At 42.2% G+C, this 16369-nt stretch overlaps 1 protein-coding gene across 2 annotated transcripts in view; it reads left to right on the forward strand.

Annotated features, from left to right (window-relative positions):
• Positions 1 to 16369, forward strand: part of LOC123503498 (serine proteinase stubble-like) — a 156486-nt gene that overhangs the window by 126567 nt on the left and 13550 nt on the right. The window contains exon 1 of one of the 2 annotated variants that reach the window (XM_045253327.1): positions 15887 to 15946. The exons of the other annotated variant lie outside the window; for it this stretch is intronic. The gene's annotated coding sequence lies outside the window, so the exon portion shown is untranslated. Of the gene's footprint in view, positions 1 to 15886; positions 15947 to 16369 lie in introns of those variants that run through there. 2 annotated transcript variants of the gene reach the window in all.

The following is a 16369-nucleotide window of genomic DNA, read 5'->3' on the forward strand; positions in this document are numbered from 1 at the left end:
AAGGAAAACATTAGGTATACACGTTTAAAAACATGAGGAAATAATCAGATAAGGTAAGCCGTCACACCTACACGTGGCAGTCCCTCTGTAAAGCACACCCAGCCATCTCCACCAGCCATCCTCATCCATAAAGCTGTGTAATCTATGAACACTGCCGTTGACTCACCACTAACAACCCAATTACTGACTCCACTCCATTCATCCTCCACTCTTTGTGTGAGGACTTGAACCACAGCCCACAAAAACACCTGCACAAAACACGAAAGGGGAAAACAAAAATGCTGGTCAGGCCACATCTGGACTATGCAGTACAATTCTGGTCCCCGCATTATAGGAAGGATATAGGTCTGTTGGAGTCAGTGCAAAGGAGGATATGTAAAAGATACAGGGGGTGAGGGATATTCCCTATGAAGCGAGACTGAACAAACCCAATCTGCATTCCTCAGAGAGACGTAGGTTAAGAGGAGACCTGATAGAAGTATTTAAGTGGTATAAGGGTTTTAACAAAGGGGATATGAACGAAAATCAGTTGTGGGGACAAAACCAAAAATAATGGGTTTAAGCTTGAAAAATTCAGGTTTAGGAGGGAAATGGGAAGAAACTGGTTTTCAAACAGAGTTTTGATGAGTGGAACGGACTCAGTGGTCATATAGTCAGGGGTGAGTCAAGAGGGAGCTTTAATCATACAGGGAGTGCCGCGTGTAGGCCTGGTGGTCTCTTGCAGCATCCCTCTTTTCTTATGTTTTATGTAAGTAAAAGTGATCCCGTCAAGTCCCAAGAGTTCTCAGATTTTAAAGTTGCCGACCCCGCAGTGGACTTTGAAGGTTGTGTATCGCGCGAGGAGGACGAACGAGAGGAAGGTGTCTCGTTAATTGAATGGCCGCTGTGACTGGAGGAGAGAGTGTGACCAAGAGGAGGAGGAAAAGGAGAACCAAAGAAAGGGAGAGAAGAGGAGAAAAAGAAAGAAGAAAAATATATAAAAGAAAAAAAAGCAAATGAAAAAGTAAAGCTAGAAGGAAAAACAAAGATATAAATGGAAAGGCAGAGGAAAAGGAAAAAATGAAAAATACATGAATGGAGGAAAAATATATATAAATTACCATAATAATGACAACAACTATAACTACAAAAGGTCCGAAATATGGTATATATATATATATATATATATATATATATATATATATATATATATATATATATATATATATATATATATATATATATATATATATATATATATATATATATATATATATATATATATTATAATAAGAATAACATAAAATGAAATGAAGTAAGCTGATGATAAGGGAATGACTAAGGAAGTAGGAAGGAAGGATATTTACGTCTACTACCACACACCTCCAGTCACACACCTACTTCTACCACTACACACCTACCTCTACACATCTGCTCTACTACCACACACCTCCCGTCACACAGCTACTTCTACCACTAAACACCTACGTCTACACATCTGCTCTACTACTACACACCTACTTGTAGCAACACACATTTATCACTACACACCTATCTCTACACATCTGCTCTACTACTACACACCTACTTGTAGCACCACACATTTACCACTACACACTTACCTCTACACATCTGCTCTACTACCACACACCTACGTTACCACCAGACACTTGCACTGTCTTCTAACCTAACCTAACCTGAACTAACCTAACCTAAGTACAAACTAACCTGAAGTAACCTGATTTGAACTCACCTAACCTAACTTAACCCTAACCTAAAGTAAGCCACCACCACGCACCTGCTCACCACAATGTCCAGCTGGAGAATCTGTACACGTGGCTACTGAGGTAGTTTTGGTGCAGACCTTTCCCGCTGAACGAACACCGACACCAGCGTAACACTATTACATAACAACTCATTGTTACTCTCAGCTGTGTTTGTCACTCTTATTTTGTGACCTAGAAACCAAGGCAAGGACTGCTGCATGTTGGGTGACAGCCCGCACACACACACACACACACACACACACACACACACACACACACACACAACACACACACACACACACACACACACACACACACACACACACACACACACACACACACACACACACACACACACACACACACACACACACACACACACACACACACACACACACACACACACACACACACACACACACACACACACACACACACACACACACACACACACACACACACACACACACACACACACACACACACACACACACACACACACACACACACACACACACACACACACACACACACACACACACACACACACACACACACACACACACACACACACACACACACACACACACACACACACACACACACACACACACACACACACACACACACACACACACACACACACACACACACACACACACACACACACACACACACACACACACACACACACACACACACACACACACACACACACACACACACACACATATATAGTAACCAGAGCCATCGTTGCTTAACCTCAGTGATGTGGAGAGAAGCGGCATATAGTGAACACGGTGCGGTCGTTGGCATCTCCGCGAGACAAGGGAGTTTGGTTCATTTAGCCCCGAGGTTCTACATTGACGGAAAAACGCCCCAGGTATTAGCGGGGCTGGAGCGCGGGTGGTGTTGACTGCCGCTTGAAAACCCCTTGAGTGCCGCTCGGATCACTGCTGCTCCTTTACAGACGCCTCATGAGGGCTGAACAAAATGTCATGATAAAAATGCGTTCCAGTAATGAAAGGGTTAAGGTAGAAAAGGGTAGAATTGACGCCTGAAATGAGTGAAACAAGGCAGGAAAATGATAGATTTGTAACGTCTGGAAAGGCTAGAAAAAGAGTAACAGTATTTCATCACTACAAATGCCACTTTTCTTCTTATTTCCTTCCCTCTTCTTCTGAGAGTGGCACTTCACGCTCCAGCCGCCCGCCTTCCCTTCACTCCCTGCTGGGAACCGTGCAAGCTGCTCCTGCCAACACACACACACACTCTCTCTCTCTCTCTCTCTCTCTCTCTCTCTCTCTCTCTCTCTCTCTCTCTCTCTCTCTCTCTCTCTCTCTCTCTCTCTCTCTCTCTCTCTTTTCATTACAATTTTCATTTGTTCATTTAGCGTTTTATCTTTCTTAATCTTTTCTTTTCTGTGACTAAGGATACCACACAGACAGACAGAGAGACAGACAGGCAGGCAGGCAGACATGTAGACAGATAGACAGACAGGCAGGCAAGTAGGCATGTAGACAGACAGACAGACAGACAGACAGACAGACAGGCAGGCAGGGATGCAGACAGGCAGACAAGCAGGCAGGCAGGTATGCAGACAGACAGACAGACAGACAGACAGGCAGGCAGGGAGGCATGCAGGCAGACAAGCAGGCAAACAGGTATGCAGACAGACAGACAGACAGACAGATAGACAGATAAGCAGGCAGGCAGACATGCAGGCAGGCAGAAAGACAGACAGACAGACAGACACCCAGGCAGGCAGGCAGGCAGAGCAGACAGACAGACAGGCAGACAGACAGACAGACAGACAGGCAGGCAGGGAGGAGGCAGGCAGGGAGGCAGGCAGACAGGCAGGACAGGCAGGCAGGCAGGCAGGCAGGCAGGCAGACAGACAGACAGACAGACAGGCAGGCAGGGAGGTAGGCAGGTAGGCAGGCAGCAGGCAGACAGACAGACAGACAGACAGACAGGCAGGCAGGCAGACAGGCAGTCAGGAGACAGGTAGGTAGGCAGGTAGGCAGGACAGACAGACAGACAGGCAGGCAGGCAGGGTAGGCAGGTAGGCAGGCAGGCAGCAGGCAGGCAGACAGACAGACAGGCAGGCAGGAGGGAGGAGGTAGGTAGGCAGGCAGGCAGGCAGGCAGACAGACAGACAGACAGGCAGGCAGGCAGGTAGGCAGGTAGGCAGGTAGGCAGGCAGACAGACAGACAGACAGGCAGGCAGACAGGGAGGTAGGCAGGTAGGTAGGCAGAGAGACAGACAGACAGACAGACAGACAGGCAGTCAGGGAGACAGGTAGGTAGGCAGGTAAACAGGCAGACAGGCAGGCATGGAGACAGGTAGGTAGGCACGTAGGCAGGCAGACAGACAGACAGACAGACAGGCAGGCAGGGAGGTAGGCTGGTAGGCAGGCAGGAAGACAGACAAACAGGCAGGCAGGGAGACAGGTAGGTAGGCACGTAGGCAGGCAGACAGACAGACAGACAGACAGACAGACAGACAGACAGACAGGCAGGCAGGGAGGTAGGCAGGTAGGCAGGCAGGCAGACAGACAGACAGACAGACAAACAGGCAGGCAGACAGGCAGACAGACAGATAGTCAGACATGCAGGCAGGGAGGCAGGTAAGTAGGCAGGTAGGCAGGCAGACAGACAGACAGACAGACAGACCGACATGCAGGTAGGGAGGTAGGCAAACACAGACAGACAGACAGACAGTCAGGGAGGTAGGCAGGTAGACAGGCAGACAAACAGACAGGCAGGCAGGGAGACAGGTAGGTAAGCAAGCAGACGGACAGACAGACAGACAGGACAGACAGACAGACAGGGAGGTAGGCAGGTAGGCAGGCAGGGAGGTAAGTAGGTAGGCAAGCAGACAGACAGACAGAAAGACAGACAGGCAGACAGGGAGACAGACAGACAGACAGGCAGGCAGGGAGGTAGGCAGGCAGGCAGACAGACAGACAGACAGACAGACAGACAGTGTTACGACCGTCAGATATTTAATATATTGTATTGTGTTTTAGCTTAAGTTGTGATGGCGCCCTGACAGTAATATCTTCGTCGTGTATATTTTTGTAATGAATTCAGGACGGCCTTTTTTATGTATGTAATATTTACCCATTTATTATTTTATTGTATGTTACATTAGTGTTTCGTGATTCGTATACATTTATTGTAATAATGTACTTCTATGCTTCTAGTGTAAGCGGGTGCCTGTCGGATATTTTAGAGTGTCGTGACGTCATGTTTGCTATTGTCTTTGTGAGAGGAAGGCGATGGTGCCGGGACCAATGAGATGGTGTTCTGATCACGCCCTCTGGCAGGTTTAGAGAGTGCTAGCCAATGGGTGCTCAGATGACATCATGTGATGTAATGTTTTCCCCTCGGAGAAAGGCTTGTGAACCGACGCCACAATCTCAGACCACACTGGAGTGCTTGAAGGCTTGGACCTGTGACCGCCACTCCGCTCCCTCATATCTCTGGCAGAGTATCTTACTCCTTATTTCTATGATCGTAGGGATTCTGGTTCTCCTTGGCACTTATTTAAGTCACTGTGTTTTGTGACGTGTGAATAATTTGGGTGTTTTGGGTGTTATCTGGTATATTTGGTGATTTCTCTTTGTCCAGCGCAGGAGACGCTGTCGTCCATTTTGTGAGCGGGTAAGCCAAGAGAGATTTTGGGTGTTTATTGTGGTTGTATTACCTAACAATCATATTATTTGTGGTGATTTACTCATTATTGTGTGTACCAGCCAGAGGGGAGGGCAAGTGTGTTGTGAATTTATTTACTTATTACTTCTAGTAAGTGTGGTACTTATTTATTTATTTTTGTGGTCTCATATTACACCTTTTTTCACCTTTAAGTATCTTATTTATTATATTTCTTGTTGCTAATGAGTTATTTCTTTTGTTGTGTATGTGGTGTTGAGCTGCAGGTGTGTTGACACCCCCACGGGTGACTTATTTCAGTATTGAGCAGTTAGGTTAAACTTATTTACCTGATTTATTATATTTTGTGATTCTATATTTTTGTGAGTGCTATTATTTTCTCTATTTGGATGTGATTACTATACTTTTAACTATCCACGGGCCTTAAGTTTAATTTTGTTTGTTGTTAAGTTAACTTTGCTTATTTTTGTTAATAAATTAGTTAAGGATTTAAATTATTTCTCTTAACCTTTCCTTATTATTAGTTTTTCGATTCTGTTACACCCTTGAACAGCCTTTTGCGTTAAGAACCGTTGCATTGAAGCCAAGTCACTCCTGACTACTTATCTTAATTTTTGTATTTAATAAGAGTGATTAATCTAATCAGTGACTGGTGCCCACAGCTCCTTGAGGGCACTGGGTCAGGCTGCTTGAAGGTCGTAACAACAGATAGACAGACAGACAGACAGGCAGACAGACAGACAGACAGACAGGGAGGCAGGCAGGCTGGCTGGCTGGCTGGCTGTAGACAAAGATAGACAGACTGACAGACAGACAGACAGACAGACAGACAGGCAGGCAGGCAGGGAGGCAGGCAGGCAAACAGGTAGGCAGGCAGGCAGGCAGGCTGTAGACAGAGAAAGGCAGACAAACAGACAGACAGGCAGGAAGGCTGTAGACAGAGACAGACAGACAGACAGACAGACAGACAGGCAGGGAAGTAGGCAGGTAAGCTGTAGATAGAGAAAGACAGACAGATAGACAGACAGACATGCAGGCAGGTAGGAAGGGAGGCAGTCAGGCAGACTGCAGACAGAGACAGACAGACAGAGAGAGAGACAGACAAACGGACAGGCATTCAGACAGGCAGGCAGCCAGACAGGCTGTAGACAGAGACAGACAGACAGGAGAGAGAGAGCTCCGGAGTTTATCAGTAGAAGGAATGTTAATTAATGGCACAGTCACTCGAGCATTTTCTGGACAGCATTGCCTGTCTCTTTTAGCGCCTTATTCAAAAATATTTCCCTCCCTCACCGTGACCATTTTTCAAAGACTACAGAGACAATTGGCTGAGCCCTAAGTAGCATTCCTTCTGTTCATAATGCAGAAAAAGTGACAACTTGTCACTAGAATTACAGAAACATCCTTAAAACCTGTGTCACTTCAAGTAGACATCTTTGAATATAGTGAAGGTGCGGTGAGGAAGTGTTAGAGTAATAGATCCAACAATTATTCTCCAGTATAAGGCTCAGAGATAAGTGGAGGAGCAAGGACCTCACACTGGTTAGTAGGTAATGAAGAAAAACCTAACCAAATCACAGGGAAAGTGTCAAGCTGCAATGTTCTGCCAAGCCAATATCGACACACTCCCTGCATGGTCACACGGAGTTCCAGAGTTCCTTTTCTTTTTTTCCTCTTTTCTTATGAGTTGTAGCGCCGATTTCTGCCTCGTGTTTAGATCGTGCCGTGTCTGACAGTGACAAAATAAAACAAACCAAACGCCGCTGTCTGCCACACAACACTTGCTGCGTTATTCAGAGTGCTGGGATTACGGAGCACCGTCGCCCCCTCCACTTGTTAACTCTTGCAGTAGCGAAGTGAGCCGAATAGTGATGGCAGATGGCAAAATATAGGTAACAAAAAGCATAGAGAGTTTGTGCGTTTACATATTACTGAAGTGGCTAAAAGAGTGAATATACCAGTTAACTCTTGCATTAGTTGCTTGAAGTGGCTAAAAGAGTGAACATACCAATTAACTCTTGCATTAGTTACTGTGTAGACAGAACAGTGACGGAGGAAAGGAAAGACATAAACAAACAAAGGATTTCAGTGTTGACTAGTGACATGGCTGAAAAAAGAGTTATTAGTGACGTGGCTGGAATAATATTAGTCACTAAAAAATCATGACAAACAATTTGAGAACAGTCAGTTTCACTATCACTGGGTATAAAAACACGCTTGAAAATCCCCGTAACTTTCACTAGAGCTGCCAAATCATTACTAGCATTACTAGCATCACTAACACTCCTTTGAAACCCTCAGTAACTTCCATTAGAGCTTGTTTGGCACTAGAAGTTAACCAAGGGCATCACAAAGAGAAAAAAAAGAAAAAAAAAATTTCACCGGAAATGCCAGTCGCCTTGCATGTCCGAGAGAGTTAGTCCCCCAAAAAGGGATAACTATTTGACATGTTTCTTGTGTCTAATACTTTGTTAGCGCACATACACGTAGTTCATAGTTCACGGTTTTATTGGCCACAATATCATGTACACACTACAGAGAAAGTCATTTAACAATATTGGTCTATGGGTCCAACATAATTCAGTGCCATAGAATTCATATTTATTACATGGAAAAAATAACATGACACCAATGACAACCAATGTATCAAAACTAATTACCAAAACACGCCAAATTATAACTGACTATGAGTGTATAAGTTCAAGATAGAGCTTGTAATAATACATGAACTTGTATCGTGAAAGAGCCACTGCACATTTCTTGCATTGTAGTGAATGTATGTGTGTCTCGAATGTGTTGCGAGAGGGGACACTGCTGGATTGCATAAACCTGTGTCAGCACCTGTTCGCAGGGACACCGCCGCTCCTCTAGAGGCAGGCGGCCACACCACCCCCCCTATTCCACCTTCCCACCCCAACTGCTAACCAGTGTGCTGAGAGACGAAATCCAGTGAAAAAAAACCTTAGGTGTTCTGTGATTCCTTTCCTGCATGAGTAAATGTCATGAACTGATAAACTAGGATTAATTTGTTTATGTGTTGCTCTCCTGGATGAATTTGAGGAAGATGTGTCACGCTTAAGTCTTCCCGTCATCATTTTAAAGAACATTCTTTGTCAGCCTAGCACGAGGTCCTTTAGTGGAGAGTAACCCAATTCCACATAGCACGTGTCATTACAAGTTGATGTTCTTACCCCAAGCAGTTGTTTAATACACAAGTTGTACAGTTCAGTTACAGGCCTCAAAGCAGCATTTAGCCAAGACTCACTGCCGTGGCCGACATGACTTGGGTGTTCTTTCTTGATGTAGATCGTGTGTCTCTCTCTCTCTCTCTCTCTCTCTCTCTCTCTCTCTCTCTCTCTCTCTCTCTCTCTCTCTCTCTCTCTCTCCCCATTAGATATTTTCATTCATTCATTTAGTATTATTTCATTTTTTCTTAAGCTTTTTTTCTTTATTGTTATGAGGGTGCCAGGTAAGGGATAAAAAGTTAATAGGGAGAGGAAACCAAAGGATTTTTACCACTTCTAGAAGAATATATATAATAATACACGTAGGAAAGACGTCAGAGCCGGTTGACTTTTTCATGTAAGAGAAACTTTGACCATGAGCACCAATAAGGCCAGAAAAAAGGTCCCATTGAAGGCACCAAACCCTGTAGAGTAGTTACAATCTGGATGTGTGTGGATGCTCATATCCAATAGTCACTGCGTAAATATGGGGAAATACAGACAGACAGACAGACATTTGATGATTGTAGGATGTCTGATGATATATTGATATGTCCTCCCAACCAATTCCACTAACACTGATTGTTGTGAGGTTGCTATTTTTCTGCACAAGCCTTCTGTCTCTGATATATGTAACACGCTGATTGTGAAGTCTTTCAAGCCTATTTTTGTTGATCAGCCATCTGGGTGGAATTATGCCACAAGCAAACCACTAGATATTACTGTGAATTGTAAAAACTCCTCCATTCCTACTACTAGACACATTATTAATGGTACTGGCCTTCTGAAAGTGAGTCAGGGTTGTTCTATACATAGTGATACATTTTCTCTCCCTGCTTCCTCTCATTATATTGTTGAAGCTCCTATGGTTATTCAACCTTATCCCCTTACTACTTCCATTGCCTTCTCATCCTGGGAACATTCTGTTATTGTGAATACCACTAATATCAGCATTCCCGACAGTTTTGGTCTTGAGCCCTGGTCTGTCCCAAAATATATTGCACATATGCAGCCGCTGGCGAAACAGTCCCCTCCTACGGCACTCGACTGGCACAACTGGAAGGACTGGCTCTGGATCCTGTTGCCTATTGGGGTCATCGCGGCCGGCCTGGTGGCCTACCGCATCTACGGACCCTGTGCACTCCTTGGCTTGGCACAGGCTGCGCCAGCCCAGGTGACTGTCAGCACACAACGCCAGCTCAAAACAGGGGACACCGCTTATCACGCATGCCCTCACCACTAGCAGTTCGCGCCGGGACGCGCTACTAAGGATGGGGGTATGTCATAACCTGGCATGCCACAGCCTGGTGGGACATAGCGTGATGCAGCAGTGGCACAAGGATGTAAATAATTACGTCTACGGGAGAATTGTAAAGGGACCCTGCTGCGAACACGAGAGTGGGAGGCAAACATTAACAAGAGAGAGGGAAGCCAGGCATCAGATGGTACGCAGACCCAAACAAACACCCAAAACAAAATACTCTGGTTACGATGTTGGAGAGTAGTATAGTCAACACGTGTTTCCCCACGTGTAGTTAAACAGGATTGGTGGTTTTAAATGGCCAATGAACAAGCAGTATTTCACGTTTAGACCAATGGTGAACGTGCTATGAGACTAGGGAAAAGTTGAGCCTATGAAACACCAGTAAGGCAATGTTGTGTATACTACGTTTAAGGTTGTTTCTACATTACCTTCGTATGTGTTCTCGTCCTTACATTGTCACACGTGGACCTCCACATGTCTGATCTCTGAATGGTAGATGGTAAAATGGGCGTGGAGAAAAGGTACGAAACCTTGAGTATTTAAAATAAGCAGAAACCAGCAAGAAGATCTTTAGAATCTTGGCAGAAACGAGAGGAGAAAGCAGAAGGCAGTGGCCGAGAGGAGGAGAAGAAACATTTGAGTCATGGACAGACTCTTTCTTGTATTAGTGAGTAAAGCTCTATAGTTGTTAATGCAGTCTAAGACAATGTGTATGTCATTTAAGTGAAAGGAGGAAACAAATATAGGATGTGTATTTATTAGGATGTTATATTAAGATTTTATGTATGTGTAGTGCAATTCCCACAGTTGATGCATTAAGATATATCATATTGAGGAGATAATTACATATGATATATTGTGGTGTATACATTATATGGGCATTTATAGAAGTCAAGCATTGAGTTGATATTGAGATGCATCAGCTGTGAAATTGGCACCTAATGTTTGTGGTTTTATTGTATGTGATTAACATTGATGAAGGATTTACGGAGATAAGGATTTACGGAGATGAGCTTAACATTTTTAAGGGCATTGATTGAATTTGTGTGACATTATGAGCAATCCTTGAGAAGTGGTGTAATTAATCTTAGATGAATTAAAATTAGAAAATACAATGCCGTATAATATATTACCTGCAGTAAGAATAAGTCTTCACTTAGAATAGCACGATTGCAACCTGCAACGAACTTCCGAAACATAGATGACATTAATAATATAGAAAATGCTAATGTTTTCACTGTCATAAGTACCAACATTAGGAGCATCCCAAACAATTTTCAAATATTCAATGATGAATTATTGTGTGATGTAAATTTTAAATTTGATGTTTTAGGCTTTTCAGCAACAAGACTAGATGACAATATTTCAATACTGTATAATATAATAGGATACAATTTATATACAATGAATAGGGATAGGCAGGGTGGTGGTGTTTGTATGTATGTCTCTGATATCTATAATTCTAGTATTTTATCTGAGTGTTGTATGATGGAACCACATATTGAATGTGTTTGTGTTGAACTTTTTGATGGCCACAGTAGTATTTTTCTTGCTTCTGTTTACAGGCCACCTAAGAGTAGTATACCTCACTTCATTAATAGCATAAATATGATCCTAGACTTCATTGAAGATAGAAATTATACTAATGTATATTTTTTTGGGTGATTGGAATGTTGATTTGCTTAAACCGGAGGACCCAGGGGTCATAGATTTCATGAATTTGATGTATTCTCATGCATGCATCCCTTCAACCACTAAACCTACTCGTGTGACGGACACCTCTGCTACTTTAATAGATAATATCTGGACCACTAACTCCTTGAACAATATAGATAATTATATTATATACACTGATATTTCAGACCATTTTCCAGTGTTTTACTGCTTTAGTAAAAACAGCGTACAAAAGTCTCAATATATAAATAAAAGAATATTCTCTGAGGAAAACATGAACACGTTTAAGAGGCAAGTCGAAGATATTAACTGGTTGCATATACTTGAATTAAATGACCCAACACAGGCTTTTGATGAATTTGACAACATTTATAGTGATAATTTTCAGAAGTGTTTTCCAAAACGTAAAATTAAGGTAAATAGTAAGCAAGGAAAAAGTCCTCACATCATCATTGCATTACGAAATAGCATAAGAGATAAGCGCAGACTAGAGAAGTTAGCATCGAAATGGCCTTTAACATATGGTCAGAGGCATAGAACTTACAGAAATAACCTTGTATTGGCAAATGACGTAACTATTAACATAAAGAAAACTAAGTTTATATTGTTTCAGAGTCGTTCTGTTTCTAGTAATTTTGAACCAATGTTTTTGCGAGGGAGAGAAATAGAAAGGGTTTCTCATACAAATTTTTAGGTGTCATCATTGATGAAAATCTAAGCTGGAAAAAGCATATACAGTCTGTTTGCATAAATTTATCAAAATCATGTGGAATTATATATAAAACTAGACGAAATTTAACTACTGAAACACTGCGATGTATTTACTATTCCCTTTGTTATCCTTATATCACCTATTGTGTTGCAATTTGGGGATGTTCCTGGCCAACAATCATCAAAGATGTTTTATATCTCAAAAGAAGATTATTAGAGCAATGTGTTATAAAGGGATATATGATTCAACTGATTTATTATTTTCTGAGTTAGGGTTGCTTAAATTTGATTTAGTTAAGAAGTATTTTTTGTTACTTAATATATTTAATGATATACAGAAGAGGGATTTGAATTCTAATATATTTACTGTTTTTCACCATGCTCAAGGTACAAGAGGTAACAACATAAATTTAGTTTCTCCACAACCACATACAACATTATACAAATATTCTATACACTGTTTTGGACCACAATGTTGGAATGAATTGCCAACTGATTTAAAATCCATTAACAATATCAATGTATTTAAAAATAAGGTTAAAAGCTACTTACATAACTTAGAAAATTGATGTTTGTTGTGTATATTATGTTTAACAATAGATATCACGTTGTAACGTAATCTTAAATAAATCATATTCAAAGTTATGTCCTATGTACAAATTAGGGAAATTATTAAGATATTAAGTAGCAGTATTATTGTCATTAGCCAATGTATTGCCGCTCTAACTTCAGTTCGTATGTGAATGATATTTTCTGTCCGCTAAGGAAGCTGGTGCTCAGCGGACTAAAGCCACAAAAAATGTATTAATGAATGTACATTTGAAGACTTCTGTTATATTTGGCAAATAAATAAATAAATCAAATCAAATCAAATCAAATCACCGAGAACAAGCTGGAGCACAGAGGAAGCGAGATTGTTTAGAACACATTGTGACCCTTCGCCTGTTAACGGATATGGCTCGCAGGAAAAAAATTAACTTTGTAACATTCATTGACTTTTCTAAAGCCTATGATTTAGTACCAAGAGATGTTTTATTTAAAGTAATGAAAAGGCTTGGATGTGGGCGGGTGATGCTAGCGGCTTTGTTAGCAATGTACCGGGTAACAGAGAGTGTGATTGGTGAGGCGGTCAGGACAATAACGCTTGGGGTGAGACAAGGATCGCCTACGTCATGTTTACTTTTCATTCTGTTTGTCAATGATTTGATTAAGATGATAAAGGAACGCTGTCAGTCAGATGGTTTTCTCCAGTGGTTTCATATATTAGTACTAATGGACGATACTATACTGTTATCTACATCTAGAGAAGCTATGTTACAAAAAATTGCAATTGTACAGGAATTTTGTAACGAATATGGTATGAAAATTAACCAGAGCAAAACTAAATTTGATGTAATTCACGGCAGAGCTGGTGATGCCGAGCCACTGGTGGTGAATGGACTTGTCATAGATCACTGCTCTAGCTACTTGTACTTCGGTTCACCCTTCACCAGCGACGGCTCGGTGTCGTCAGCAGTTAAGGCTCATGCAAAGGGAAAAATGTGTCATGTGTTAAAGTTTGTATCCTATCTCAAAAGAACAATGATATCCCTTTTGTTGTGAAGCGGCGGGTTTTGATGCAGCGTTGATCTCCTCACTCTTGTATGGTTGTGAGTCATGGGTGGGGCGGACTTTAAACCTGTAATTAAATTGTACAATTGGTCATTACAACAACTGTTGGGGTGAGAACAACAGCCAATCTAGTGTGTTACGTTGAGTCAGGGTACTTGCCGCTTCCTGAGTTACTGAAATTGAGACAGCATAAGTTTTTTCCAAAGTGTAAGAAGAAAGACACAATTTTGAAGATGATCCCCTTGTTTTTGCACTAAATAATATTCGGATATGTAATACGCCAACCGGAAGACTTGCAAACGAGTTCTTACAAGCGCCATCAGGGATAGTAATGCCATCATGGGAGATGTTAACAATCAAATTTTGCTCTCAAACTCATCTAGATGTGAAGTTTATAAGTATATGAACCCAAGTTTGTCAGTTCATCCAGTGTACAGAGTGAGACATAACATTAATGAATTTCACAGATTGTCTTTCACGCGTTCTAGAGTTAGCGGTCACAACCTTGGAATAGAGACAGGAGGTGGAACAGAAGAGGCCGCGGGCGTATCCCTGTAGAGGAAAGAAAGTGAGTGTGTGTACAAACCGAGTGGCATGTCATACAGGACTGTCCTAAGTCACTACAAATACGTGACACTTATCATTTTGATTGCATGGAAGATTTGTTTTCGGGTACTTATTCAGATGAAATAGTATGTAAGATCATTCATGATATTCTGAAGTTATATGTATAAGATTTTGGGAAGTCTGGTTAGATTTATTTAATTAGGAATTTTGTAGTTTGTGGACTACAGTTGTGTTTTATTACATTTATATTTGTTTAAGTAATATCGTTTTCACTTTAATGTGATATTATTGTTTTTTAATGTAAAATCGATTCCTAGCTGTGGTTAATAAATATCTATCTATCTATCTATCTACTCTATTACTAATAAACCGTATTATTATTAGTAGATTTTTATCATTATATTACAAGAGCACGAATTAGGGCATGGTTGAGTAACACACACACACACACACACACGCACACGAATGAGGGCACACACACACACACACACACACACACACACACACACACACACACACACACACACAGGAAAGTGTGGCCATTAATGTTGTCACCTCCATAGAGGCTTTTAATGTCAATAAAGTAGTGTAATCGTAGCCCTTGCTTGAGTACCGTGACGCGTTTCCATATTCACTGTGGTGACTATTGGGTGATTGGATTCATCAGCGCTGTGTGAGACATGTCGCAAATTTAGCTGCTTCACCAAATATTTAGCGACAAATTTGGCGACAAGGGCGTTGACTCACACAAGAGGTCACCTGTAGTTTGAAAATAATTGTTGTATAGCAATTTTGAAAAGTCAGGCAAACATCAATAAATGAATAAACAGAGGACAATTAAAAGCTTGATAGTTCTGTCTACACATGTAAAGGACACTGGTGCCAGACGTGTGTGTGTGTGTGTGTGTGTGTGTGTGTGTGTGTGTGTCGGCTAAACGTGGCTCAGCTCCACCTCCTCCTGACTAATGACGCTTCAATCCTGTCTGTTTAGGGGGTGACCGGCATGACCTGACCTCCTCCCTTGGTGTATACACTGCCACAACAATAAACTTATCAATCAATCATCAATCAGATTTAAAAGGCGAGTAATGAGAGGGTGGGGGACAGCGGGGGGGAGGGGGAGAGGCGGCGATCGATGCCCCCAGATGGGTTTGTTCTGCGTCACTGAGAGGGATAAACGTTACATACTACGTGTTATATAGAGTCAAGGGGGTCCTGTACTGATTAGCCTATGTGTAAGTCAAGCCACTTACTTCGTCTAGGAACATTTGTAGCATGTACAACAATGATTTAGCGACCTTTTAGCGACTTTTCAAGGTGGAGCTGGTGACGTAGAATATTTACATTTGGCAAAACTGCCCACCACCACCACCACCACCGCCAGTGACAGGCGACCACTTTATCACCAGACACGAGACCTACGAACACGCTCACCGCTCCACCTCCACCAGCTCCACCTGCTCAATGAACAGGTGAGTCTATTAATAGAGTGGAAGCAAGGAACGTGATGGGACAGTGATGGGACGGTAATGGGGCTGATAATTGACTAGAAAGCTGTATAATAATGCACTGAACTGAAGGGTTGACGTGACGTGTGGGGGTGAGTGGGTAGTGAAGGGTAGTGAATTAATGGTGCCACAGTGTCATTAGTGATTTCTAGTTTATTACAAGGAAGAACTGTCTTGAAAACCCGGCTAGTTGTCTTTGTGGCCTTGTGAATTTGTCGTGGTAAGAGAATAAGCGTTTTTAAGGATGTTTTTTTATGGTTCTGGTGATAGATTGTTAAATTTCTAGTTTATTAAAAGGAGAAAGTCTTGAAAACCCCGCTAGTTGTCCTGTAGCCATGGAAAATTGTCACAGCGAGAGGAGGCGGCGTTTCTGAACCTGGGCCAGTG

This window comes from Portunus trituberculatus, chromosome 14 (genome assembly GCF_017591435.1).
Source record: "Portunus trituberculatus isolate SZX2019 chromosome 14, ASM1759143v1, whole genome shotgun sequence".
NCBI lineage: Eukaryota > Metazoa > Arthropoda > Malacostraca > Decapoda > Portunidae > Portunus > Portunus trituberculatus.